This window comes from Mesoplodon bidens (assembly GCF_964165515.1).
Source record: "Mesoplodon bidens genome assembly, chromosome: 2".
NCBI classification, from domain to species: domain Eukaryota; kingdom Metazoa; phylum Chordata; class Mammalia; order Artiodactyla; family Ziphiidae; genus Mesoplodon; species Mesoplodon bidens.
This window is the reverse complement of record NC_138177.1, coordinates 103439949-103467612: the sequence shown is the minus strand read 5'-3', so window position 1 is coordinate 103467612 and position 27664 is coordinate 103439949. Positions and strand designations below refer to the sequence as shown.

The window sequence follows — 27664 nt, the reverse complement described above, 5'->3', positions numbered from 1 at the left end:
TCCTGGGGCTGCCTTAGCCCCTCCCGGGCTCTGCCCAGCACACAGCAGGAGGAGGCTGGCAGGCTGTTCTGTTTCTCAGCGAGAGCTGGCCGTGATTAGAATACCCAGATGCTTTCTGTTGATGCTGGTGCGGGATCAGCTTCTAAGCTTATTAAAACAGGGGTCACACAATTTGTACCAGGAGAACTGATTACACATTTGAAGAAGGCAATGAAAAGAATCACTAGGAGAAGAGCCACAATCACCTGAAAAAAGAACTCCTTGTGTTTAGACAAGGGAGGGCAGGGGAGCCTGGATGAAGTCAGAGCTTTTTCCTTCCAAAAGCTTCTGGTTCGAAGCCAGGGAGAAGGAAGGGACAAGCGCTGTCACAGGCTTCCTGAGGGCCCCTGACTGTGAGGCACATGAGGTAACACCAGGCCTTCCCCCGAGGTGAGGATGTTTCCCTTGTCCTTTCAGCAGGACCGGCTTTCTGACCCCAAGAGTTGGAGAGGCTACACTGATCTACAGCCACGTCTCCTTTCCCTTCCTTCTGATCCTCCCAGTCTGTGGTCTGTTCAAAGCATCCTCCAGGGAAACAGAGGCCAGTGAATCTGCCTAACCGGGAAGTGGTTTTGAGCCAGCACCGACACTGTGACACACACTTTGTCTTAAAACGGGTCCCTTGCGCTTCAGTGGAGCACAACTGTGGTCTGTGCAGGTGTTTGCAGAGGTTCCCAGAACACAGAGCCCTCTGCCTCTGTGTAGGGGACCCTGTACAGGGATGTCTTCAACTACTGGCGTTGGATGAGGACCGGCCCTGGTGAGGGCTCAGTGGGCAGCCCTCTTCTCAGTTCCCACTCAGAACAGCAAGGAGGAAGGAGGGGAATATCGCCTGGACTAGAGACAGAAAGAGAAAAAAGAAGGCAATTTAGATGGAAAAGCTGCTGTGTGTTTTTTTTTAAAAAAAATCTGTTTATCATTTACGACTTTAGATTGGTGGGAAAAAATTCTTTATCTGATCAACGTAACCTTTCTCGGTAAGAATTGGAGTTTGGCTTCTATACCATTATCTCGGTGGAATCTACTTCCTTGATGGAACAGCATGTAATTCTTTCACATCTCTATCTCAAATATATATTTTTGAAAACAGGAGAAAAATATGTTATCTTTCCATAATTCAGTCACAAAATAAATAGATCTGCTCAGTGCTGTGTTTGCTTTGCTTTCCTTCTGCAAAGCTGTTTTAGGGAACACATATCTTCAGATTCCTTTCACGAGGCAAAAGAAAAAAGATTAGGCCAGCTTGACCAAATCCACAAGGGAATGAAGTGAGTCCAGGAGCCCCAGTATTTTCAAAACAGTACAAATCCGTTCCTGGTGGGACAGGGTATGGACGAGTGAGAGGTTGAAACGGAAGAGAGGCTGGCCAAGAGGTGGATTCTTCCCTTGTGTGTCTTGCACTTGCTGGAAGGGCCATCCTGGAAGCCGGGCAAGCATAGCTATGCTGTGCCTGGCACAGCTGGGGCTGGAGAAGCCTTCCCCTCATGGTTCAGGTTTTTGCCACCTCTTCCTTTGCCCCTTGAAGGGTACTTCTGAGTGGGGAGAACTAAAACCCCAGCATCACTAATTTGGAGAGAACTTATCCTAGCAGGGCTAATCGGAGAACTCAGTGCAGAGCCTGAAGAACCCACCGAGCTCTGCCCATCCCCTCAGCTGCAAATCTCATCACTCTTCCCTAAAGGATGGCTGGTAAGGCTGAGAACAATTCCCCAAAGTGCAGCCCTGAGTGACGGCTGTGAATTCAAATCCCTGAACCGTGACTGCGTTCCAGCCCAGCGTTAGCTGCTCCCCTAATCCCATTTACCTCCCTCTCCTCTCCATCTGTTTATTTTCCATTGAAGTGACCGTTCCGCTCCTTGAACCGTTAACACACACTGTTTCATGGCTGAGTTTTTCAGGTTTCTGAACACCAGTGTCTCCAAGAGCCTCCTACGCCCGCTCTATGTTTCTAACTTTTTTTTTTTTTTTTTTGCTGTACGCGGGCCTCTCACTGTTGTGGCCTCTCCCGTTGCGGAGCACAGGCTCCGGACGCACAGGCTCAGCGGCCATGGCTCACGGGCCCAGCCGCTCCGCGGCATGTGGGATCTTCCCGGACCGGGGCACGAACCCGTGTCCCCTGCACCGGCAGGCGGACTCTCAACCACTGCGCCACCAGGGAAGCCCTCTCTCTTTAAGTGACCGTTTCTCAGGCTCCCCAGGCTTCTCTGTGGCGTCTTGTCCCTCTCTCACCTCCCCTGACACTGGCCTTCCCTCTCCTCCTCCTTTCTGGCTCCTCCTCCTTCCTGCCATTTTTCTCTCTTTTCCATACTCTTTCTTTACTCCTGCCCTCCTCTGCTGCCCACCATCAGCCCCAGCACACCACTCACCCCCAGGGTACCTGGATGAGCCTCACGGGAGATGAAGTGCAGCCCCTCCTGAGGATGCCTGACTTGGTTTCTAAAGGGTTTCCCCCAATTCTAATAGTTACAATTCATGATTAAGGCCAAACAAGGATGGTATTGCTTGTCATTGTGCTGCCACCCTCTTCACCTCACGAGTCGAAGAACCTGGACTTCCTGGAGCCTCAAGGCCTGGTCCCCTAATAATCTAGTTTCTTATTGTCCCTAAAGGAAACTGCTTAGTAAGACTCACTAGGCCACACCTGACGGCTCTGGTCTCCACTGACCTTTCAGTCTCATGCAGTGTCACGCTTGGTCTCTGAACTCCTGCCACATGGTCCTTCAGTTTCTCAAATGTGCTATATATGCTCTTACCGTAGGACCTTGGGTCATGCTATTCCCTCTGTCTGGAACATTCCACCTCCTCTGTCTGCTTTGTCTAGTTAACTCCTTTTGTTAGTTATCTGTGGCTGTGTAACAAATTACCCCCAAAACCTACCAGCTTAAAACAGCAAACATTTGTTATCTCACAGTCTCTTTGTGTCAGGAATCTGGGAGCAGCTTAGCCAGATGGTTCTGGGTCAGGGTCTCTCAAGAGGTTACATTCAAGCAGTCAGCCTGGGCTCCAGTCACTGGAGCTGGAGGATCCCCCCAACAGCTTACTCACTTGGCGCTTGGTAGACCTCAGTGCCTATCAGGCTGTTGGCATGGTCTCTCTGTGGGCTGCCTGAGTGTCCATACCATGTGGAAGCTGGCTTCTCCCAAAATGAATGATCAGAAAGAGAGAGAAGGAGTCCAAAACAGTAGCTGCAGTCCTTTGTAACCTAATCTTAGAAGGGACACATCAGACTTTCTGCCCTATGCTATCGGCCAAGCAGACCAACCCTGGCACAGTGTGGGAGGAGACTACACATGGTCTGAATACCAGGAGGCGGGAGTCACTGGGGACCATCGTGGGAGGCTGGCTTAATGATCACTTCCTTTCCCTTGACATATATCTGTAGGATTTTGTGATTAAAGTTTAGGGTCCATTGGACCATAAGCTTCTTGAGAACAGGTATCTGCTTTGCTCATGTATCAGTCAGTTTTTGCTATAAAACAAACCAAATGAAAACTTAGTGGCTTTTTTAAAAAAGTGCTCATTTATTATTCCTCAAGTGTCTATGGGTCATCGGAGTTCTGCTGACCTGGACCAGGCTCTGCTGATCCAGCCAGGCTTGCTCATGCACCTGGCATCAGTTATTGGGTTAGCTGAGGCTGATGGGCCTGAAATGGCCTCCCTCCTCTGTCTGGCAGGTGGCTGGCCATTGGCTAGGACAATGAAAGTGAATGGGGCTGTGTCTCTCATTATTCAGCAGGCTAGGCAGGGCATGTCTGCCTGGCAGCTCTAGGGTTTCAAGAGCACAAGGCCTCTGGAAAGATTTGGAAAAGGTACAGTGTCACTTCTGCCACTTTCTATTGGTCAAGGCAAGTCACAAGCCCAGCCCAGATTCAGAAGTGGAGAAATAGACACAACCTCTTAAGGGAGGAGGCGAAAAGTCACACTGCAAAGGGGCTTGCATAATGGGAAGGGGAGGATGCCTCCATTTTTGTAAACAATTTTCCACGGCACACCATAGTACCCCCAGAGCCTAGCACAGTGCCTGGCACACAGTAGGTACTCAATTAAAAGAGTATTCCTCTTTTTTTTCTCTTTTTTTTTTTTTTTGCTGTACGCGGGCCTCTCACTGCTGTGGCCTCCTGTTGCAGAGCACAGGCTCCGGACACGCAGGCTTAGCAGCCATGGCTCACGGGCCCAGCCACTCCGCGGCATGTGGGATCCTCCCGGACAAGGGCACGAACCCATGTCCCCTGCATCAGCAGGTGGACTCTCAACCACTGCGCCACCAGGGGAGCCCAAAAAGAGTATTTCTTGAATGAATGGGTTTGAGCACTTTACCTTTAGTTGTCCTTATTTTGCTCTTGGCTTGTCTCCCTCACTGTCATGCCAGTACCTTGGAGACAGGGAGGAACCTGGCGTATTCATGTTTGGGGTCCCACAACATTGACGTGGCATTGGACTTGAGTGGTAATGAATAAATGTACTGCCAATGCTTTTCAAATGCTCTCTGTGCATCTCTACTGCTTTGCCTTCCTCAGAGTTTTTAATCTTCCACAGCAGATTTGCATAGGCTTTGCAGTTTGACACCACAGGATCCTAAATCTGTCCTTTATCCGCTGTGTGACCTGGGCAAGTTCCTTCACCCAGCTGAGCCCCCTTTTCTTTTTCCACAAAATGGGGGTGCCCATCTCAGAACTGCTGTAGGGTGCAATTGGACATGCGAGTCCTGAACACTGTGGCAGGTACTGAATAAATGTCATCCCCTTCGATTTACCCTAATACCCTGCATCACCTTGACCTCTGGCCTCTCCAGCCCCAGCCCTGGCTCACTCCGCCTGTCCCCGGAAAGCCACGTCTGTTCCACACCTCTCTGGATCTCTTGAACACTATCAGTGGCAAAAACATGAGTACAGCTAAGCTCCAATTAGCAGCGCAATTCCTGCTGCCCCAGATGGGCAGGAAGACCACCCATCATAGGAGATTTTTGCCACCACCTGGCTCAGCTCTGTAATCCTGAGGCCAAGAGGACCTTCCTCTGTGCCCCTCAGGTGTCTAGAGGCCCAGCTGCCTTCTGGTGCTCTGTCCTACTGCTGTTTGCCCTCCAGCCACTGTAACTGTGCTATAGCCACTTAGGTCCACTTTGTAAGCCTGTAGACATTTCTTCTTCCTAGGCTGGCTGTCTTATCTCTATGTCTTGTCTTTTCCTTCTTTTTTTTTTTTTTTTTTTGCGGTATGAGGGCCTCTCCCTGCTGTGGCCTCTCCCGTTGCGGAGCACAGGCTCTGGACGCGCAGGCTCAGCGGCCATGGCTCACGGGCCCAGCCGCTCCGTGGCACGTGGGATCTTCCCGGACCGGGGCACAAACCCGTGTTCCCTGCATCAGCAGGCGGACCCTCAACCACTGCGCCACCAGGGAAGCCCTGTCTTTTCCTTCTTTACGTCTCCTTCTTGCCTCCTGTGCCTCATCGAACCCCCATCTGTCTTACCATTGTCGAGCTTTTTCCATATGTCAGGCCATAGGCTATGTACTTTATACTAACTGTCTCAGGAATTCTTACATCAACCCTATGGCGTAAGAACTATTACGACCATTTCCTTGATGAAGAGACTGAGGCTCAGAGAGTTCACATAACTTGCTCCTGGCTACACACTTGGTGGGTGGTAGAACCAGGGTGCAACCTGGGTTCTGATCCCAGAGCTTTTACCCTCTCCCCTACTTTATATGCTTTATCCTCTTGTTGCACGTCCCATGGCAACGTCCTGCTAGAATGTTCCTTCTCCTGTGTGGCTGGTCTACAGGTTATTGGTGTCTTCTTAAAAAATTACCACCTTCCTCCTCAGCTCTTCATTCTCTTTTCCTCTAGGGCAGTGCAGTTCAATAGAACTTTCTGTAGTGATGGGAATGTTCTCTGCATTGTCCATTATGGTAGTCACTAGACACATGTGGCTTTTGAGAATTTTTGATACGTGCCTAGTATGACTGAGAAATTGCATTTTAAATGTTATTTAATTGTAATTAAGTTAAATTTAAATAGTCACATGTGGCTACTGGCTACTGTATTGGACAACTCCAGGGTCTCATCTTCGTGGAGAGAGGATGGGGAGTCAGGGTGGGGAGAGGGAGATGGGGAGAGAAGCAATTTGAAGAAGCCACAGGACTATTGCCTCATGAATATTGAACTAAGACTAAGGTTCTCATAAGGAAAAGTCATTTAATGATGTCCAGATTCCTGGCCCAACATGCTTTCCTGGACTTCTGCCCTCCAATCACCAAATTCCTGGTGATGTCAGCAAGAATGCCAGGGCCTAGGAATTATGTTGAGCCTCTTCAGAGAGATGGCCTTCCTCTGCAACACACAGATTGAAATGAACTCATTCCAATTAGGGAAAGAGTGAGAAATCACTGCTGTGAGGATTCCTTCTGTGTGTGCTGCTGAAATCAATATTCAGTCAATACAACTTTTGGCCAGCCATTTGTCATTCTATAGAACTTCCCACACTATAGAATTTCATGCAGATTTTAAAACTCACAAGCAATGGTTCCAGAAACTGAAACGCTATTTTCTTTCTTTTTGAATCAAGACAGTTTCCAGGACTTCTACACAAAGAGACCTCAGAAATGGTTTCTTGATGGATATTGTGAGCCTTCAAAGATGAACAATTTTCTATTGGGAAAATCTGCCCAGTTCTGGAAGCAAAACAGTCATTCTTTTACCCATTTATTCATCCAGCTTTTCATCTATCCACCCAAAAACATTTTCTGAGTTCTTAGCAAGTTCTAAAATGCAGGTAGGGAAGGGGGAGTTAAAAAATGAGAAAGACAAATAACTTTTATACATTCAACTTCTTTTTAATTTCCAAAGTAAATAGGTAAGTTTCATGCTAGTAACCCAAAGGACATATGGCATTAAGTCCGTTCTCTTAGTATCTTCTACCAGGTTTTTTTTTATCCATTCATTTAATTATCAAATATTGTCAAGTCCCTTTAATGCACAGACTGTCCATTTAGTTACTGTCACAAGAATTTTGAGGCTATAAAGCACTTAAACTGTACTTTTATTAGGGAAGTTACCTCAATAGACCACAATTTCTCTCTTCACATATCTGCTTCTCTCTAGGGTGGGGTTCCTTGAGGGTTGGAACATCATCTTCTTGACTGCAGTGTCTTTGCTCCCTAGAACACTGCCTGGTGCATAGTGGGTGCTTATTAAAAGTTCCCTGAAGGAACATCAAACTACAGAAAACTACATTTGTCTAGATCCGTGATCCACACTGCTGGTGGTCTGTCTCCAGCATAGAAGTCAAAATCTCAAAGGAATCTGAAGTAACTTGTGCTGAAATCAGCCTCCCATGAACTCATTGAATGCTTAGCTTCCTTAGTGATATTTTCATTCTCTAGTGTCTTAAAGGATAAGAAACTCTCTAAGGGCACTGATCACAAATAGGACCTTCTTTCTTTCTTTTTTTTTTTTTTTTAATGTATGTATGTATGCATGTATTTATTTATTTATGGCTGTGTTGGGTCTTCGTTTCTGTGCGTGGGCTTTCTCTAGTTGTGGCAAGCGGGGGCCACTCTTCTTCGCGGTGCGCAGACCTCTCACTGTCGCGGCCTCTGTTGTTGCGGAGCACAGGCTGCAGACGCGCAGGCTCAGTAGTTGTGGCTCACGGGCCCAGCCGTTCTGAGGCATGCGGGATCTTCCCAGACCAGGGCTCGAACCCGTGTCCCCTGCATTGGCAGGCAGACGCTCAACCACTGCGCCACCAGGGAAGCCCCCTTCTGTCTTTCTTGCCTTCTCTCTCTCTCTGCATATGTTCTGAAACGTCACTGAGTTCAAAGGTTATCCTCTATCGACTCCTAACAACACAATATTTGGTGAAAATTTAAAGATTATAACACTGTCATCCATGATTTTCATAGTTTCATAAACTGTCACACCCATGTTTGACTTGTGCCTGTACAGATCAAAAGGTGTCCTTGAAAGAAGCCTTTTTTGAATATGAAAGTCACCCATTCTGCCTGTTTGTCATCCATATATACTCTTCTCTGGGCATCTCTTCTCTGGGCATATACTCTTCTCTGCCCATCTTCTCTGGGCACTTTTGTCCAGTGACAAAAACTGTATAAGGTATTTATTCATTTATTTGAACACCTGCTCAACAAATGTCTATGGCATGACTACTATGCACCAGGCACTGCAATTCCATGTCGAGTTAAGACCTAATAAAATTATAAACCAGAAGTACCTTTTTGTTTTCCCTCCCTGCTTTGCTCCCTTGCTCAACTTCTAGAGCAAACATTATGTTGTCTGTTATGGGCTGAATTGTTTACCCCCAAAATTCAGATGTTGATGTCTTACCCTCCAGTACCTCAGAATGTGACTATATTTGGAGATAGGGCCTTTAAAGAGGTAATTAAGGTAAAATGAGTTATATGGGTGGATGCTAAACTAATATGGCTGGTGTTTTTATAAGAAGAGGAGATTAGGACACAGACATGTACAGAAGAAAGACCATGTGAAGACACAGGGAGAAGATGGCCATCTATAAACCAAGGAGATAGACCTCAGAAGAAATCAACCCTGCTGACATCCTGATCTTGAACTTCCAGCCTCCAGAACTGTGAGGAAAATAAATTTCTGCTGTTTAAGCCACCCAGTCTGAGGTACTTTGTTATTACAGCCTTAGCAGACTAATACTTTGGCAATTCATCATCCCTGTGTATATCTTCTCTTTTTTCTTCTGTTGTTTTCTCTTCCTTCTTTGTTTTGTTTTATTTTGAACTGTTGATGATCTCTTAGAGATGTTTTCTTTACTTTTCACTTGTGTGTCTTCTTTCTCTGACTAGTTTGTAAGTTCCTCAAGGAAAAAGAGAGGGAAACAAAGCACTGCCTTTGGGATTTTCACCTGCCCCTGTGCAATAAGCAGGGCCATTTTAAAGGTAAGGAAACAAAGGTCCTGGGGAGATCAACTAAATTGCCCCAAATCTCCCAGCTGGCCGGTGGTAGGGCTGGGGTTCTCAGCAGGCCTGCCTTGTTCCAAAAGCTACCAGACCTGCCACTGCACCAGTCTGCCTCCTTGAGAGCCTGAGCTGGTGGCATGATTACTTGAACACCCCAGAGAGCTGAGCTCCAGGCTGGCCCACAGGAGACACTCCAGAACTATTTATGGACTTGACTTGGACATCTTAAATAAATGCAGATGGTTTAGCTGATTCAGGGCAATTAACCCCAGAGCACTCCTTCTCTCACATTAGGGACAGATGGCAGCTCTTCGGGAGAAATGTAAAGACCTGAGGTGTTATGAATCATTATCTCTTCCACTCCCCAGCTAACAGATAAAAGCTGCAGGCTTGGCCTTCACTATGCACTTTTTAGATTTCTGTCAGAACAAGCCACAAACCTTAATGCATTTGAGTAGCGCTCAGCCAACTCGCGATTATTTGTGGTGACAGGGAGCAAAGATGGCATCTGCCAAGGATGTTGACATCTGCCAACACCACCAAGTTTCCCTGGACCAAAAATGTCAAAATTTTTCTCTAGCTGGAGGACAAGTGTTTCATCTCCTGCAGAGAGGTCTGCAAGCAGTGGATGCCGCAAGAGCCCCGGCCAGGCTGCTGGAGCGGGAAGGGCACGAGGCAGGCCAGGAGCAGCCTCTGAAGGAATCAAGCTCTACTGTGGTTGAAAACACTCTGGGAACAATGGCTATTTAACTGCTCCTTTGGCAGTGAAAATGCTTATAAAAATAGATCTGACCTTTCGTGCTTTTCTAATTTTGCACCACGTGTATTTATTATCTATTCAAAAATCAATGAATTTTTTGGAAAAAAGACCTGCATATTCTTACATCCAAAGCCTGAAACAGTGTAAAGTTGACTTAAGAGCCCTGGCCTGGAAGTCAGTGGAACTGGATATTAGTTCCTACACTGCCATTAATTTTGTTTCTAAAATACAGATTTCTCCTGCTTAAAACTTTCAGAAGCCCAATCACTTACAGAATAAAATCCAACTCATTAGCTTGGCCTGTAAGATCAGGGGTGATCTAACTTCTGCCTACCTGATGTAGATAGACACTTAGATAGGACTTGGGTGCAAGTTGTACAAGATCCCTTGAGGGAGGTGATCTGCAGAGCAAGGTAAGGCAGTGGGGATGTGAGAGACAGGGAAGGGAGGAATGCCAATAAGGGGGCTTTATGAGCTGGTGGCCACTGTGGGAAACTTGGTTAATTTCCCTGGGTCCCTCCAAGGGACTGTGTAGATGCTCGTTAGCGTTATCTGATCAAGGGCTAGGAAGCTGGGGAATTTGTTCATCAGCTCCCTTCCTCATTGACTGACCTGAGGGCATTAACTCCTCAGCCCTTCTGGTTTGCTTCATATGAGAGATGAACCCACTCTCATGACCAGAGAATGCATTGAGGCAGGGAGATGGAGGTGCCTGAGCTAGCAAGCTGCAGATGGGCTGCATAGAACACGAAAGTGGCCACAATACTGCATGGTTCTTTCCATCAAGAGGTGCAATCTATTTCTTTACCCCTTGAATCTGGACTGGCCTTTTGGGGAGTAGAATGCAGAGGTTGTAAGGTTATAGGAGGTCTTGGCCTGGGCCTCAGGAGACCTTACAGCATCTGCTCTTATACTCTTAGAACTGTTGCCACCATGTGAATAAGGCCAGGCAAGGCTGCTGAAGGATGAGAGACCACGTGGAGCAGAGAGGAGTCATCCAGTTGAGCACCCCCAGATCAACAAGCCCCCAGCCAGCTGGCCAGCTGACCAGAGACACGTGTGAGCCCCGCCCAGTCCAGCCCAGCCCAGAAGGGCAACTCAGGTGAGCCCAGCCTAAATTGCTGAGCTTGTAATCACAAACTAAATGGTCATTTCTTTAAACCACTGAATTTGGGGTGCTTTTTATGTAGCAAAAGCTAATTGATACAGCATTTAAGGGAACTGTCCAAAGCTACGGGTAAGCTCTGAAGTAGGCAAAGGGGCACCAACATCTTCCACTACACCACCTGTATTAGCTAGCTATTACTGTGTGACAAATCACCCGAAAACACTGCACTTAAAACAGTGAACATTCCATATGGTTTCTGGAGGTCAGAATTTGAGAGGGGCTTAGCTGGGTGGTGCTGGATCAGGGTCTCTCCTCAGCTTACAGTTAAGTTGCTGGCTGGAGCTATAGTCATGTAAAGAGGATCTGCTTCCAAGTTCACTCATGCAGCTGATGACAAGATTCTTTAGTTCCTTATGGGCTGTTGGCTGGAGGCCTCACTTCTTCACCAGGTGGGCCTCTCCATAGCACTGCTCTCAGCACAGCTGTATTCTACTGGTCAACACAGATCAACTGTGGAACAGTGCAGGTGAGGGCTACACAAGGATGTGAATACCAGGAGGTGGGGTCACTGGGAGCTACTTGGAGGCTGCCTACCACACTACCTTTTCCCTGTCATTTACCAGTGTTCTCTGCCACATACTCCACCCTTCAAATGATTCATTCATTCCCTGAACACATAATAATGATAAAGGTTATTATTGGTTTTGCAGGCCTACTAAGTGCCACGCACTGTGATGGCCAGTTTATGTATAAAAGTTACATCTTTCTTGATCCATGAGCCCTTGTCCTCCGGGAAAAGATCTCCTGTTATATTGTGATACAATAAGAAATATAGGGACTTCCCTGGTGGCGCAGTGGTTAAGAATCCACCTGCCAATTCAGGGGACATGGGTTTGATCCCTGGTCTGGGAAGATCCCACATGCCGCAGAGCAACTAAGCCTGTGCGTCACAACTACTGAGTCTGCGCTCTAGAGCCCGCGAGCCACAGCTACTGAAGCCCACGTGCTGCAACTACTGAAGCCCGCGTGCCTAGAGCCTGTGCTCCACAACAAGAGAAGCCACCACAATGAGAAGCCCGCGCGCTGCAACGAAGAGTAGCCCCCGCTCGCCACAACTAGAGAAAGCCCATGCACAGCAACAAAGACCCAACGCAGCCAAAAATAAATAAATCAATTGGTGACTCTGTTTAAAAAAAAATTAGAAGAAAAAAAAAAGAACACTACTTCTTTCTAATCTTTAAAAAGAAAAAGAAAAAAGAAATATATATTTGGTCTTCGTCCCCAGTTCCTGGCACAGAGCTCTTAAAAAAAAAAAACCCTTGGAATTTCTGAGTGATAGGTGTAAGAGGAGTGTCTTCTGTTATCCATAATGAGCCCCTTTCAACCATCCCCGCTTCCCCTGGATGGCAGTGACTTCACACAGCCAGTCCCCTCCCCGGGCCACAGCACGTAGTAGAGAACCAGTCAGGGGGGCGCTGACGGGCTGCTCCGTGCCCTTGCAGGTCCGCGGGTGAAGAACATGACTGCTGCCTGCTTTTGTATCTTTTCCAATTAAAGGAACTCAGAATCATTTTAGTTAAATGAACAACAACAACAACAAAAGGTAGAAAAGATGAGGACATTCTGAGGAGCAAAGGGAACACACACCCACCCATACCACACACACTGGTCCTGGGAGCCTGGTCCTTTAGCTTTCTTGTTACCTCTTTCTTGCTTGGGAGGCGAAGAAAAGAAGCAAGAAGCCCGCTGGAACCCGCAGTGCTCTGTGCCTTTCCCTGGGCTCTTGAGGTGCACGCCTGCTGGGAGTACTGGAGGTGCATCAGGGTGCTAGGTGGCTACAAAGAGCCTGAGCCAGCTCCCTGGGTGCTGCTGGCTGAAACCATGCTCACCCCTGGTAGCGGTGCACAGATAGCGGCCACCGCAAGTGGCTGGACTGGCAGCTCTGGATGCCTTAGATGTTCAGGGATGCCTCAGGCTGGAAACATTTCAGAGGCATTTAGGTGGGGCAGGAAGGAAGGGTAGGGAAGGCTCCTCTGAAGTCAGCACAGTGTGAGCCAGCAGTGAGGGGGATGGGGGATGGTTACTTAGTTCCTGCTGTGCCCTGCAAACTGGAACCCAGGGCCAGTGGCTCAGAATCCTCAGGAACCTCTTGAGTCTGGTGGAATACAGCAGTGGCCTGCCTGTGTTGTTTCCTCTACCTAAAAAGTCCATCTTCACTTTGGCTACCCCGAAAAATCTCAGCACCCTTTCCGAGCTAACCTGAATGCCCCCTCCCCTGGGAAGCCCTCCTTGACTGCACACAGGAAGCATTCCTCCATAAGCGCACACATGGCCTTGTATTGTGACTCTCCCTTTAATGACATTGAACTTTTCATAGAGACCCACTGCCTGGTGGCCCAGAGACCTTGGGAACAGAGTGGGACACTCAGTAAATGTTTGTTGATCTGAGTATCATGGAGAATACTAAGGAAGGTTCTGTATGCGCGCCAATAAGGAGACACGTCACTCACCAGGGCCGCTCTTCACTAATGAACTGAATGCCTCTCTCCCACACATTCCAGTGGGAGCTGTTCTTTCTGAGCCTTTGAGTCTGTGACCACTCTTCTCCTGAGAGGCCGTGTGGTGAAGCAGGGAAGGGGTAACCCCTGCAGCTAGGATTCCTTGGGTTCAAATTCTGTCTCCACCACCTACCAGCTGTGCTGCTCTGGGCAGGATAGAAGACAGCAAAAGTACTGACCACGAGGACTCCTGGTGAGGACTGAAGAAAGTACGATGGGTGTGAGCACTTCTGTAATGTCGGCTATTACTGTTATTCGCCCTGTTTCCCCGGATCACAGAAGCAGAACTCCAAACTATCTCAGGGACGACCCTGAATGTGTCTGGGGACAAAGAGTGTGGTGGGGACTGGCCATCACTGCTGTTCCCACAGGCTCAGGCCAGTCCAGTGAGGCAGAGGGCAGGCCTAGGCCAGTGTCAAAAGAAAGACCTCTGTAAGGGGGCAGGGGTGGGGGAGGACCCAGCTCCAAGTGCCTGATCCCATGCACTCGTGAGCCTCCCCAATACTCTGCACCCTGCTTTGGGACTCCAAATGAGGGCCTGCTTGGATATCAGGGCTGCCTTTTTGTTTTTGGCCTCCTGGCCTTTGCTGCTGTCCTCAGGGACAGGCTATTTTAGGTAGCAGTCAAAATAAAACTGAGATTAACCCAGAATTCTTGGCAGTCAAACAATACCATAATTATGTGCTTTTTAACTTCAGAAATCAGACAGCCGAAGCTGACCCGTGGGGGTCTGTGGGGTACTTTGAGGATAACAAGGCCTCCGTCCTGGGCTGTGTCACCTTCGTACACCCTTGGCTGCGGGCAGCCATCAGGCTCTTGGGGACACTGTTTCTCCTCCGGGGAGTCATGCTGTCCCAACAACAATACAACTTGCTTTCACACTAGACGCTGGCAGGTTGGAAGGGCAACTTACCACTTTCTATATCATAAATCCCCTCTCACAGAAGTCCTAGTCCCAGGGGCTGATGGCCATGAGGGAACAGAGGATGCTTGTCCTCCAGGGCTGGTTTTCAGGGCAGGAAATCACCCACAGGAATGTGTCTGTGCTTTGATTGCCAACAAGGGACGCAGACCCCCTAGTCGGGCAAACAGGCCCCTTCCTCTTTGCCAGGAGCCGAGGGGGAGGGGAGGGAATTAGTCACACACAAGAGCGACAGGATTGGGCCCCTGAGAGTAAAACCCTTACTCCAACCAAGAAAGGGGAAAAAGAATGGGGGATTCAAGGAGTTGGGGGGGGTGGGGTTGAGATGATGTAATAAAGGTCACGGCCTGAAGAACAAAGAGGCAGCCGTGATTAGAAGCTTCAGGCAGATCTCTAAGCTCCCAGCAGGACGTCAGAGCGTCTGGAAGAGAGAAAGGAACCATCAGACCCCAGCCCCAGAGCAGCCCCCCGAGGTATGGCTGGAAAAACACAATTTTCCCTCAACACTGACTTGGCCCTGGGAACAAAGTGCTTCAGGAAACATGATGCTCCTAACAGAGTGCTAGATATTAGCCAGGAAAGTTGACCTTGCAGTGAGATTGGAAATAGAAAAACACACGCCAGGGCCCTCTGGCCGAGCAGCCCTGTCGGCAGGGAGGCAGACAGACAGGGCACCCTGCGTGGCAAGGAGAGCTGTGTGGGGTGGTCCTGAGGCGCCCCCCTCCCTCCCACCAGGAGTGCCCGTGGCTCTACTGTTACTGTCGTCGAGGGCTGTGTCCCTGTCATGCCTTCAGGAGCCCTTCATTGCCCGCTGCCCCCAGGATCCTGAGGCCAAGTCTTCGTGCCAGCTCTCCTGGGAGGTGCCCCCAGAGGAGTGCATATCTTTAATGATGGTTACCGACTTCCTGCCTGGTGTTAGTTTCTTTTTATTTTTGTCTCAATATCCGGACATGTCTGTCTTTCTCTGCCACACAAGCCACAAGAATGACAAGCCCTGGGAGGCTGGTCGTGGGGACCAGACATGTCCAGAGAAATGAAACTTGTCTCAAGGTAGGATCTTGAGTTTGTCTGGGGGCAGGCAAAGGAGAAACAGGCTGAGCGATAGCGGGTGAAGGAGGTCAGGGGTTTTATACAGGTGGGACTAGGAGGCAGGGCCTCCAGCTGCTCTTGCTAGTAAAGGCTGATGGGTTTTCATCCTAGAAGGGCTGCCCTGCTCGCATTTTCCATCCTGTGTGGTCTCTAGTTGGAAAGGGAAGTCACATTCCAGTGTGAAAAAGAAGTCAAATCAGCCACCTACCTCTGGGGACTGCATGGCGACACCTTTGTCCAGCAGAGCCAGAAGAACTGGACTGACCCCCTGTCCAGGGTGGAAGGGGCTTTGGACTGACAGTTGGGTGGCAATAAAGTGATTAACAAGGGCTGGGAACTGATCCAATTGGGCCTTGGCGGGTGCTTGGGGGCTCAGCCAAAGTAGAGACAGGGACGCCTAGAGGGGAGCAGGGGCCCCTCTCGTAAAGACACCCGCTGCCAGTGGCTGGGGCTCCTGTCCTGCCTCTCGGGTTGGGGACATTTATAAAGAAAGGGCTGCCATCACACCAGTCCCGTTGCAAATGGATTTCCTGAGGGCCGCGTCCAAATGCCTTTGGAGGGAGTGTGGCCCTGCTGACTTAGATTTTGGAGTTCCGGCCTCCAGAACTGAGGGAGAATAAATTTCTACTGTTTATGGTCATTTGTTACAGCAGCCCTAGGAAACCAATACAGCATATATCTGTATTTCTAATACAGGAAAACGATTCTAGGACAGAGATTTGTGTACAGGTAGTTTATTGGAGAGTGCTCTCAAAAATGCTAGCTGCAAGGGTGTGAGAAAGTGGGACTGGGCAAAGGGGGAGGTTGAAATGTGATGCATTTGTAACAGAGGCCTCAGCGTACCCTGGGGTAGTGAGGCTGGGACAGCCCTTCCTTCTGAGTTGTCTCAATCTGAGGCCAGGGGACAGGCCTTGGTACCTCTACCAGCTAGTCACTGGATGTGAGCAGCCCCCTGGGAGGGGTACAGCCTTGGGGAGGGACAGCTGTCTTCAAAGGAGAGCAATGCCTGGGAGTCTCAGTTGTGAGTCCTGAGCAGCCACCACTCCCAGCATCTGCGGAAATGAGAGCCTCCATCCTAAAATGGGGAACTGGGGACTCATCAGCAGGCCCTAAAATACCCTTCCAGGCTTTTCTATCCTCTCTAACACATATTTTCAGTTTTATGAATGGACTGAAATTGAATGTCTGAAATACCTGAGCTTTCCGTATGTCTGTCCATAAATTTAGCAGAATATTTAAAGTAGAAATCTATTGTTAAAACATCACTGAGTTTTCTGTGTTAAAGCCTATAAAACAAGTTCATTTTAAGGAAGTGGAACTATTCCATATGACTAAATCATCATGTGATTTTTCCAGGACATAGAATTTTCTTTCTATATATACCTCTTTCAGTTCCAGACATACTGGCCGTCTTTCCGTTCTTCCAGATGTCTCTTTTTAAGCTAGTTTGTTGGGTTTTTTTTTGGTGGGGGGGATGTGGACCATTTTTAAAGTCTTTATTGAATTTGTTACAATATTGCTTCTGTTGTTTATGTTTTGGTTTTTTGGCCCTGAGGCATGTGGGATCTTAGCTGCCTAACCAGGGATTGAACCCACACCCCCTGCATTGGAAGGCGAAGTCCTAACCACTGGACTGCCAGGGAAGTCCCTACACTAGTTTGTTGTTGTTGTTGTTTTGCAGATATATGATTTTTATTATTTCATTGATTGCCATATAATTTAATGCTTTGCATCTTTACTGGCCATTATATTGTCTATCTGGCTTGTGAAACAAATAATGAAATCGCAACTTAGTCTTTGGTAGTAGGTTAATGATATTAATAATCTTATAGTTTTTTTAACATCTTTATTGGAGTATAATTGCTTTACAATGGTGTGTTAGTTTCTGCTTTATAACAAAGTGAATCAGTTATACATATACATATGTTCCCATATCTCTGCCCTCTTGCGTCTCCCTCCCTCCCACCCTCCCTATCCCACCCCTCCAGGCGGTCACAAAGCACCGAGCTGATCTCCCTGTGCTATGCGGCTGCTTCCCACTAGCTATCTATTTTACGTTTGGTAGTGTATATATGTCCATGCCACTCTCTCACTGTGTCACAGCTTACCCTTCCCCCTCCCCATATCCTCAAGTCCATTCTCTAGTAGGTCTGTGTCTTTATTCCCGTCTTACCCCTAGGTTCTTCATGACCAGTTTTTTTTTTTTTCTTAGATTCCATATATATGTGTTAGCATATGGTATTTGTTTTCTCTTTCTGACTCACTTCACTCTGTATGACATACAGAGTGAAGTGAGTCAGAAAGAGAAAACAAATACCGTATGCTAGTTTGTTTTTGATGAGACCTGTTCTCTCTGCCTTGTGAACTTTTCCCCCTGCAGCCCCACCCCTGCCCCTATACACCTGGCTCCCTCTTGCTCATCCTTCATGTCTCAACCGAAACTCCACTCTCACAGGGAGGCCTTTGCTGACGCTCCCTAAATTCATTCCTCAACAGCCCCTTGAACTTTCCTTTCTATTCCTCATCATACTTCCAATTGCTGCCTCATCAGCTCCTGGCACTGGGCAGACAGTGGGTGTGCAGAGATATTTGTTGAATTGTGTGTGTAATCTCATGTGTGGTGCCTGCAGTCTAGATTGAACCTTATTTACTGCCCTGTGCCTTCAGTGCTCAGCAGAGTGCTGTGAACTTGTGGACACTTGCTAAATGTTTTTGAATGACTCGGTGGTTTTAGATAGATAGATAGATAGATAGGTAGGTAGATAGATAGATAGATATCTGCATGTGTATCTATACATATACACATACCTGTCTCTATCTCTATCTCCAAACTTCTTCCCCTAATGCCCAGGAACTGAAAACACACAGGGTATGGCTCTATGAGATGCTCTCCTTGGGGTCCCCATGACCAGCCCTGCAAAATCCATGCATCCAGCACCACTGGCCTTCTAGTAAGTGTTAGAGGGAATTTCTGGCTTACTTTGAAAGCATCTCTGGAATCTTCCCTACAGAAGATTCCAAATAATATATGTGATGCTCCCTCCTGCAGGAGGTGGAGCTTAACTCTTCTCCCACCTCCTTTGAGTGTGGGCTTGTTTTCCAAGAGTACAGTATGGAAAGGAGGGAAAAGTAACTTTACAATGGAGAGACACAATCACTTGGTCAAGTGCTCCAGGTTAATGTCAGTGATAACTCATGTTGATAATGTGTACCCATGGTTTATTCTGATGAGATGGTCCTTCACCTCGGTGGTCTTCCCAAAACTCATAACCTTGGTCTAATCATGAGAAAAGCATTAAACAAATGCCAATTGTAGAACATTCTACAAAATACCTGACCAGTACTCCTCAAAACTGCCTAGGTCATCCAAACAAGGACAGTCAGACACTGTCACAGGCCAAAGAAGAATAAGGATGCATAAATGCAATGTGGAATTTTGGATGGGATCCTGGAGCAGAAAATAACACTGGGGGAAAACTAGTGAAATGTGAATAAAGGGTGGAGCTTAGTTAATGGTAATATACCAGCGTTGGTTTCTTAGTGTGACAAATGTTCCTTGTAATAAAAGATGTTAACAACAGTGGAAACTAAGTGAGGGGTATAGGGGAATTCTGTACTATCTTTGCAACTTTTCTGAATATCTAAATCTACTCTATTTTTTAAAAAAAATCTGGGAGAAATCCAACACCAATTGCATGCCAGGGGGAAGCCACGGGGCCTGAACAGCCCTCTGATGAACTATTTTATTGGGTGGGGAGTAGGTTAGAAAGGAAGGAGGTACAAGGTCAGGGGCTCAGCTATAAAAACACATCCTAAATGGGAGAAAACATCAGTGGGAAGCCTGTGTCTTACATAAATAAATAATAGATATTAAAAAATTTATATATTTAAGGTGCCACCTTAATCAAAGCAACTTTCTCTGCCTTTGACATAGTGCATGGCTGAAAGATTCCACATGGAGGTTCAAAAACCCACACTCCACTCCTTCTCTAGCTCAGGTCGAGTGTGGACAGCGTTAACACCCAGCATCTCCTCACAAAAAGTCCTATTCAGGAGTGAGTAATGCCCCAGCCCCAGGGCAGGAGGGAGTGGAGGGACCAGTGCTCTGAGGCTCAATGTTTTGAGAGCCTTCTCCTCGCCTGTCCCCACCTCATCTGGGGAAAGAAGACAATGAGGGCTCTGACACTGGATCCCAATCCCGTAGATCTCCATCCCTGATCCCCAGGGCGAGGCTCAGCAGGGGGCCCGGCAGGCAAAGCTGGGAAACAGGACTCAGAAGAGCAAACCTCCTGGGCAGGTGACTTCTCCCCAGTGTCAGGAGAGATTCTCCTCTCCAGGGAAAGTGAGAAAGAGAAAAGAGAAAGAAGGCAATTCGCACATGTAGGGAAAAGAAGGAGGTTCACAGAACCAACCTCACAGTATGGGGCCTAGATTAGCAGGGCCGGTGGCCCAGGACGGGCCCTGGGTAAAACCTGTTCCCAGACAACGCACTCCATGCCAGACGAGCTTTGCGAGGCCAGCAAAACCCCGGCAACAGAAAGAGCGACACGGAAAGGTGGGTGTGAGCAGAGAGTGAAACAGGACCGGAAAGGAAAACCTGAGTGGAAAGACCTGAGCTTTGAAAAACGACTTCAGCAGCTGCCATGGAGTTAGAACAGCGTTTCCTAAGCCCTTGTGACATGGCCAGTCCACTCTTGTCACCAGGATCATGGCCAATGGCTCCCTGCCACCTTCTCCCTCCCTGAGGGAGGCCCCATTGTCTTTCAGCCGCATCACCTGCTCCAAAACCTCGAACCCCAGAAAATGTCCTCGAGGAAATAAAGAAGTCTCCTTCCCCTCTCATCTGACTTCTCTCTGGGCAGCAACTACAGAATCCCCTGATACCAATCAGTCCCTGCCAGTGGGCCTCTCCCCCGCCATGACCTGCAGCAGTGGTCATTTCTAAACAAATATCAGCCTCATTCAAACAATAACTGCAGAAGGAGAAGTGTTTGCCCTGCACCCAAAATCCTTTATCAATGGGGTTAGTATCTGAAATCGCTGCAAAGCTGCAACACAAAATACAAAACTGAATTTGGGAGTAACATGTACATACTACTATATATAAAATAGATAACAAATAAGGACCTACTGTATAGCACAGGGAACTCTACTCAATATTTTGTAATAACCTATATGGGAAAAGAATCTGAAATATATATATATAAACACACACACGTGTGTATGTATGTGTGTAACTTAATCACTTTGCTGTACACCCAAAACTACAATATTGTAAATCAACTGTACGTCGATAAAAAAATACAAAATTGACACCAAAGTGGCATTTTACTGAGTGTTTACGGGAAAAGAGTTTGGGAAAATGGATCTTCACTGGACTCTAGTATGTAGGCGACTTTAAACAAGTCCCCAAGGATTCAAGAGCAAATGAGACACTCCCTCCACCTATGGTGGCCCTGCAGGGTCCACTCCAGCCCAGTTAGCTAGACTCAAACAGTTCCCTATCCGGAGGAGGGATTTAGATGAGATGAACACCGTAGGGTTTCCCCTTAGTTTATAAAGCTTCAGAAACAGCTTTCTCCTAGAAGACAGAAGGAAACTCAAGTTCATTGAAGGCTTACTCTGTCCTATAAAGCATCTCTGAATCACTGAAGGTTAAATGACACCAGCATGCGATTATTTGAAAATATAATTCTTTTCAGAAAGACTATTTGTGGATCTAAAGGCTCTGGAATGAAGATATTATAAGGGAATCTGAAGTCAAAGCACATTACTTCAGATTCATTCGTAAATATAAAATACGTGAGAAAAGATTTTTTTTCCCCTATAGTTCATAGATCTTTGGTCATTTATCCTCAGGTTGATTATTCAAAAAAGGCAACTTCTTCTTAAATGGAATATGTGGTTTACTAAAGTATATTGGATGTAGATTTTGCTTTTGAGAGCATTGAATTTATACATGAAAACTAAAGAAGCAGAGGCATCATGGAACATAGGAACTGAGTCTATATAATGTGCATGTAACGTCCAAAATTAAACCACTGATATGGAGATCAAAGATCCGAACTGGTCTGATAATATAAGACCTGGTTTGGACCTGTGAAACCCATCTGGACCAAGGCTGAGGCAAACATAGATCATATGAAAAGAGTACATGTGGGGAACCTCCCTGGTGGAGCAGTGGTTAAGAATCTGCCTGCCAATGCAGGGGACACGGGTTCGAGCCCTGGCCCAGGAAGATCCCACATGCCGTGGAGCAGCTAAGCCCGCGCGCCTAGAGCCCGTGCTCCGCAACAAGAGAAGCCACCACAATGTGAAGCCCGCGCACCGCAACGAAGAGTAGCCCCCGCTCGCTGTAACTAGAGAAAGCCCGTGCGCAGCAATGAAGACCCAATGCAGCCAAAAATAAATAAATAAATTTCTAAAAAAAGAAAAGAAAAGAAAGAGTGCATGTGAAGGAGAACTCCCAAGGAAGAATAGCTCTTAAAAACCTTTAAAGCACATGAAGAAGTCCATTATCATAAAGATATTTGGTAAAAAAAAAAAAAAAGAAGTCCCCAAGGTATAGGGAGAGCACAGAGGATTTTTAGGGCATTGAGAATACTCTGTATGCCACTATAATGATGAATACATGTCATTATACATTTGTCCAAACCCACAGAATGTATAATACCAAGAGTGAACCGCAAGGTAAACTATGGATTTTGGGTGATTATGACGCGTCAATGTAGGTTCAGCCTTGGTCAAAAAATTGTGCCATATGTGAGTGATGTTGATGATGGGGCTGCTGTCATGTGTGGGAGCAGGCAGTATATGGGAAATCTCTGTACCTTCCTCTCCATCTTCCTATCAGAAGAAAAAGTCCCTAAGGAATAAGCACACTGAAAACCCCAAACATTTATTTTCTAAATCCTCTTCTGAAGCAGTGGCGACCCCTCCCCAGACCGTTACCGGTGTTACAAAACACCACATTGGAGACGGAACAGGAGGACGTGGGTCTGGGGGTAGAGCAGAGCTTAGACACCCTTCCCCAGGGCTGCACTGGGGCCGCAGCCTCACAGCAGGGTGGTGAGGATGAATAAACATCCCCTTCTTTGCAAGGAGCTGTGAGCCCCTCAGACGAAAGGCACAATGTAAACACAGGCCAGAACCCTTCCGCCTACTCGGGGAGACTTTAGTGCAGCTGGGTGCGGGGTGTGTGTGAGTGCGTGTGCACACACACATGCATGCCCGTGTATATGTGGGTACCCCTTTTCAGATCCTCTCATTTGCTCAGAGCCCTTGGCCCATTGGGTACTAGTGCAGTTTAAATATTACTCAAACATCGTTTTTTTCTTTTAAGCGTTAGGCCACATAGGCAATAGACAAGTTAATTTGAAGAGTAGAACTTAAAACCAAAGTCCAGTCTGAGTAGAGACCAGTGGCTTTTCTCCTAGAAAATCTGGCCTTATGTCATTTCCACAGGGAGAAGAGGAACTGAGTCTTTATTGGAGGAGAAAGTTCAAGGCTACTGAGGTGAACAGGCTGTCAGCTGGCAGACAGGATGAAGACAAATAACAATACTCCACATTTGTAATTACATGGCGCCTTCAGGTGAGTTCACAGTGTTCTACACACCTCACTTAGTTGATATTTACAACATTTGGGAGGTATGTAAGAGGTGGGCAATGTAAACCCATTGCTGAGATGGGAAAGTTTGAGGTCCAGAAAGGTGAGGTATTTTCTAAACTCTAAGGCCATATGTTTCAAATGAGGTTTGCAAACCCCTGAGGGTCCAAGGAAGTATTCTAGAGTAACCATGAGCATTCTCTGTAAAAATTATTAAGTTTTCATTCATTTTTATGCTAATCTAAAAGAATAAACATTCTTTTAGAATGTGTGATCCCCTGACAACAGAGTACTGACATGGTTTCAAGGCACACATTTGTGTTTATAATCATGTCATCTAACAGTGCCTGCATTTATCTTTTAGTGTAGTGTTCCTCAAACTGGAGTCCACGGGTATGCATGGATACCCTAGTTTGGGAAACGTTGCTTTATGACACAGAGCTTTCCTGTAGGATCTGCCTCACTGTGGTTGAATCTTAAGCAAGAGCCAGACAGATAGGGTAGTTCCCACAGTCATAGAGGCCAAAGTGGGTGGCACATGAAGTTGTGATCTGGCCTGGGCTGACCTCTGGGGAGGTCAGATGGGATGGGTGGGGGCATGGTGTTCCAGGGCAATGGTGATGCTTGTAAACAGGTGGTGGCAGCCTTACAGCTTTGCATGGGCCATCAAGGGGCCAGCCATCATGGGCAGAGGCTGGGACATCCAGGCAGGTCACGGTCCCAGTGAAACAGGCAGAGCTACTCTAGTTTCAGCAGAACTCAGGGCAAACCAGGAAACCAAGGCACAGAGTCAGTGTTGTTACTGGACCAACCTGGAGGGGATTCAGAATAGTGGGCACACAGGGGACGCCCATCCCTGGCACCACAGCACTAGGTTTAAGGCAGGACAGGGGCTTTCTGTGTGAAACACTCTCCACTCAGTTAGCTCCTACTCACCCTTCACTTATCATGTTAGATGTCAGTTCCTCTGGGACATCCTCCCTGACCCCAGACTAGACGAACCTTCCTGCCAAGTACCCACGGCAGCCTGCGCTTCTCTGTGACTCTCTTCCACTGGTGATTAGCTGCTCAAGATGTGTTTCCTTAACTGGATTGCAAGCTCCCTGAGGACAGAGGCTGTGCCTGTCCTGGTGACTGCTGTATTCTCCAGCATGAGCACATAGCAGGGCTCTGTAAATGTTGTTGATGAAATAAAAGCAATGTGAGTACCAGGGCTTTCTGGTGTGAGTCTTTGGTGCGCCCTCTGCCTTGGTCAGAAGTGGTCTGGACCTGGACACGCTGGGCCTGAGGCTGCAGAATCTGATGCCGAAAGCTTGAAAAGCAACATTCTACAGAAACACTCTTACAACCCCATGCCAGAAGCCCGAATTGTAGGATAAATTTGCTGTCATCCCTCGTGATTCTCTTGATCTGACTGCCCAGACAGAGGCCCTCTTCTCCCACTCCTCAGCTGTGATCTCGGTCCCGGCAGACAACATGGGGCCTTTTTGAGACTTTCCTCAGCACCAGGCACTTTTACTTTTGGAGACCATATCCCATATCTAAACCTCTAAAATGCTCTTTCACCTCACATGAAATAAAACATATTTAACCATGTAAGAGGTAAGTTCAGATGCAGTTGACTAGCTGGAATCCTATTCCATTTTGCAGACATTTACTTAGACATTTTTCAATTTTGATTTCATGGTTTCCATTTCTTTAAAAAGGTATATAGTTGTTTCAAGTCTCAAAATTATTTATAGGCCCACGAAAAGCTCATTTATCCATTTATTGAATAATGTGGTCCTGGGTCCAAGGTAGTTATCTTCAATGACCTGAACCACCAAACAAGCTCCTAGCATCTGCTGGTAGGAGCCCAACTTCCTTATGAGACTCAGATACATCTATCTGAAGTGCAGCATTCAGCAGCCTCCCTATGGATTCTGTAGGCAGAGCAGAGGAAGAACATTCCTGCCATCAGAATTAAGGGCTCTGTCTACAGGTGGGTGGTGAGCACTCATTGCTAAATAAGGCATTTGGAATGCACAACAATCCAGCCAAGCTAATCACTGCACACTGACTGCAGCCATGAAACCTGGAGAATCTGGGAGAGAGAGAAAACAGGGAGTGTGGTAGCCAGAGGTGGGAAGATAGAGGAGCTAATTTCATAGCATAATTATCAAATTAAATTAAGAAAAAGCTCCCAAACCTCCATTTTAAAATAACAGATTGAACATCCAATTTTATGGAATGAGGACTGGTGATGAGTTTAACTATAACATGTGCCAGACATTATACTAAGTCCTACAGAAAGCTAGGAGCCCTCAGGTGGTTCATGTATGTAGACAGAGTAGGTGTGATTACCTAGTACAATATGATCGTGTGAAGAGAGAACACAAAGCAATACTCATGGGGGAATGGATGAGGAGACGTAATCAATGGGACCCAAGTGGGCTCAGGAAGATCTCACAGAGACTATGGCTTCTTAACTGGATGTTCAAGGATGAATGGAATTTTTCCAGATCATAGGAGGAGGGGAACAAAATCCCAGGAAGAGGAGGCAAAATGAGTAAAGCTATATAAATAAAAAGTAATAAAGGCTAACTTTCACTGAGTGCTTTCTAAGGGCCAGGTTCTGCTCCAAGTAGCTCACAGTTAGTCACTCTCTTCATAGAACTGTTACGGTGATGCTGTTATTCCACTTTATGGGGCTGAGGACCCTGAGGCACAGTCGGGTTCCAGAACCCCCTTCTTAACCTCCCTGCCCTGACCTATGCAGGTTTGGGAGGGAGAGGAGTGGGGCGGGAAGGGAAGGTGAGGGAGGGAAAGAGCCCAGTCGGCTGGGACTGTAGAATCAGATCATGATACTGAAAATAGAAACTGGACCAGATTGGGAAGATTCTTAAGTGCCATGCTAGGATTTAAAATTTTATGCTATAGACCTTTCTCAGAGTGGAGTCTATGGATCATCTGCGTGAGCACCATCTCGAGCTTCCTGAAATGCAGAACCCTGGGCCTCGCCCCAGACCTATTGAGTCAGCAACTCTGGGATGGTGCCTGGTAAACTGAATTTTTAAGAGCTCTTCAGGCAGTTCTTCTGCACGCTCAAGTTTGAGAACCCACAGCTGTAGGCCATGTGGATATATGGCCATTTTTAAGTTGTGGAGTAAATGGTCAGATATACTTTACAGAAAGCAAAATTTTGAGCAGTGGATGAGTTGAGGGGGAAAGCCTCGAAGCAGAGGCCAGCCAAGAGTCTCCTGTCCTCTCCAGGCACGGCGGCAGCCTGGATAGAGAAACAGCAGTATCGAGAGGGGTTGCATTGGCAGAATGATAAAGACAGGGATCCTACTGCAGAGAAAGTGAGGTCTGGACGATTATTTAAAAGTTTCTGCTTGGGTGGCCAATGATGAAGTTGGGCAGTAATGGAGCACAGACCTGGATTTAGAAGACTTGAATTCAAATTCAAGCTCTGGCACCTGCCAATAGTAAGACAGTGGCACCTCAATTTTCTCATCTGCAAATCGGGGACAATATCACCCATTTCACAGTGTTGTTGTGAGGATTAAATGATATACTATAAGGAAATAAGCACATCCCTGACACTTGATATGTTTCATGCTTATTTCCGAAAAGGAAGATTAAAAATAAAACTAAATTGAGGAGAAGAACTTGTCTAACAAGCATCCCCAAGTCACAATCACAGTTGGAAACCACCCAAGCCCATCCTGCAGGTCGGTGAAGGAGCTGTGCTTATAGCCCTTCTCCGCTGCCGGTCTCAGCGCCAAGGGTGAGCTGAGCCGGGAAGGAATGCGCGGAGGCCGAGCAGGGCTGGCTGCAGGTCAGAGATGAGTCTCTGCTTGGCACCGTCATCCTGCACGACGGGTAACAGATTCTCCCATAGCACGTCTGTGAAGTCCATCACCAGAAGGCTGGGCAGGCTGGGGTGGACCAGCAGCCAAGTCTAGGAAAGCCTGCTGGAAGACGCATGAGGTCTGGGAGCTTTTATAGTGGCAGAGAAGCTGTCCTGAGTCAGGTGAGGGTTAGGGCTCGGGCTGCCAGATAACATACAGGACACCCAGTTAAATTTGAATTTCTGATAAACAGTGAGTCATGTTATAGCGTTAAGTATGTCCCATGCAATATTTATACTAAAACATTATTCATCGTTTACCTGACATTAAAATTTAACTGAGTGTTCTGTATTTTTGTTTGCTAAATCTGGCAACCTTAGTCAGGACCCTTCAGGTCTGCACAGGTTAACCTTGGAGCCAGGACCAGAGAACAGGAAGCAGAGGAGGAACAGGGAGGTCAGGGGAACTTTGCCTGAGTTCTCTGGGGATGACACAGTTCCTTGACCCCATGAAGGAGACTGGTGGGTCTGGACCTGGCACTGCCTCTAACCTGGAATTCCAACCTTGACTTGCCCGTCAAATCTTGAACTTCTTTCTTCCTCCTTGTCATATGAGTTTATCTCCCAGATTCTGGTCCCTAGGTTTCTAGCTGTACAGCTGGGATATGAGCTTCCCTTCCCTTGGAAACTGGTCCTTCCTGATTGGCATGGCTTTGTGGCAGCTGCCACATCTTAGGTGACCCCCGCTCTGGTTAGAGGAGGTACTTCAGGGCTATAGAGAAGCCTGTGAGACAGAAAATACAGTGCCACCA

The 27664-nt window shown here is 47.2% G+C and overlaps 1 protein-coding gene and 1 long non-coding RNA gene across 2 annotated transcripts in view; one reads left to right on the top strand and one right to left on the bottom strand.

Annotated features, from left to right (window-relative positions):
• Window positions 1–27664, bottom strand: part of BCAR3 (BCAR3 adaptor protein, NSP family member) — a 254471-nt gene that overhangs the window by 140733 nt on the left and 86074 nt on the right. The window lies entirely within an intron of this gene.
• Window positions 15280–24153, top strand: LOC308612880. The gene is made up of 3 exons (XR_014015153.1): window positions 15280–15373; window positions 22877–23005; window positions 23976–24153. It is a non-coding gene; the product is annotated as an uncharacterized lncRNA (long non-coding RNA).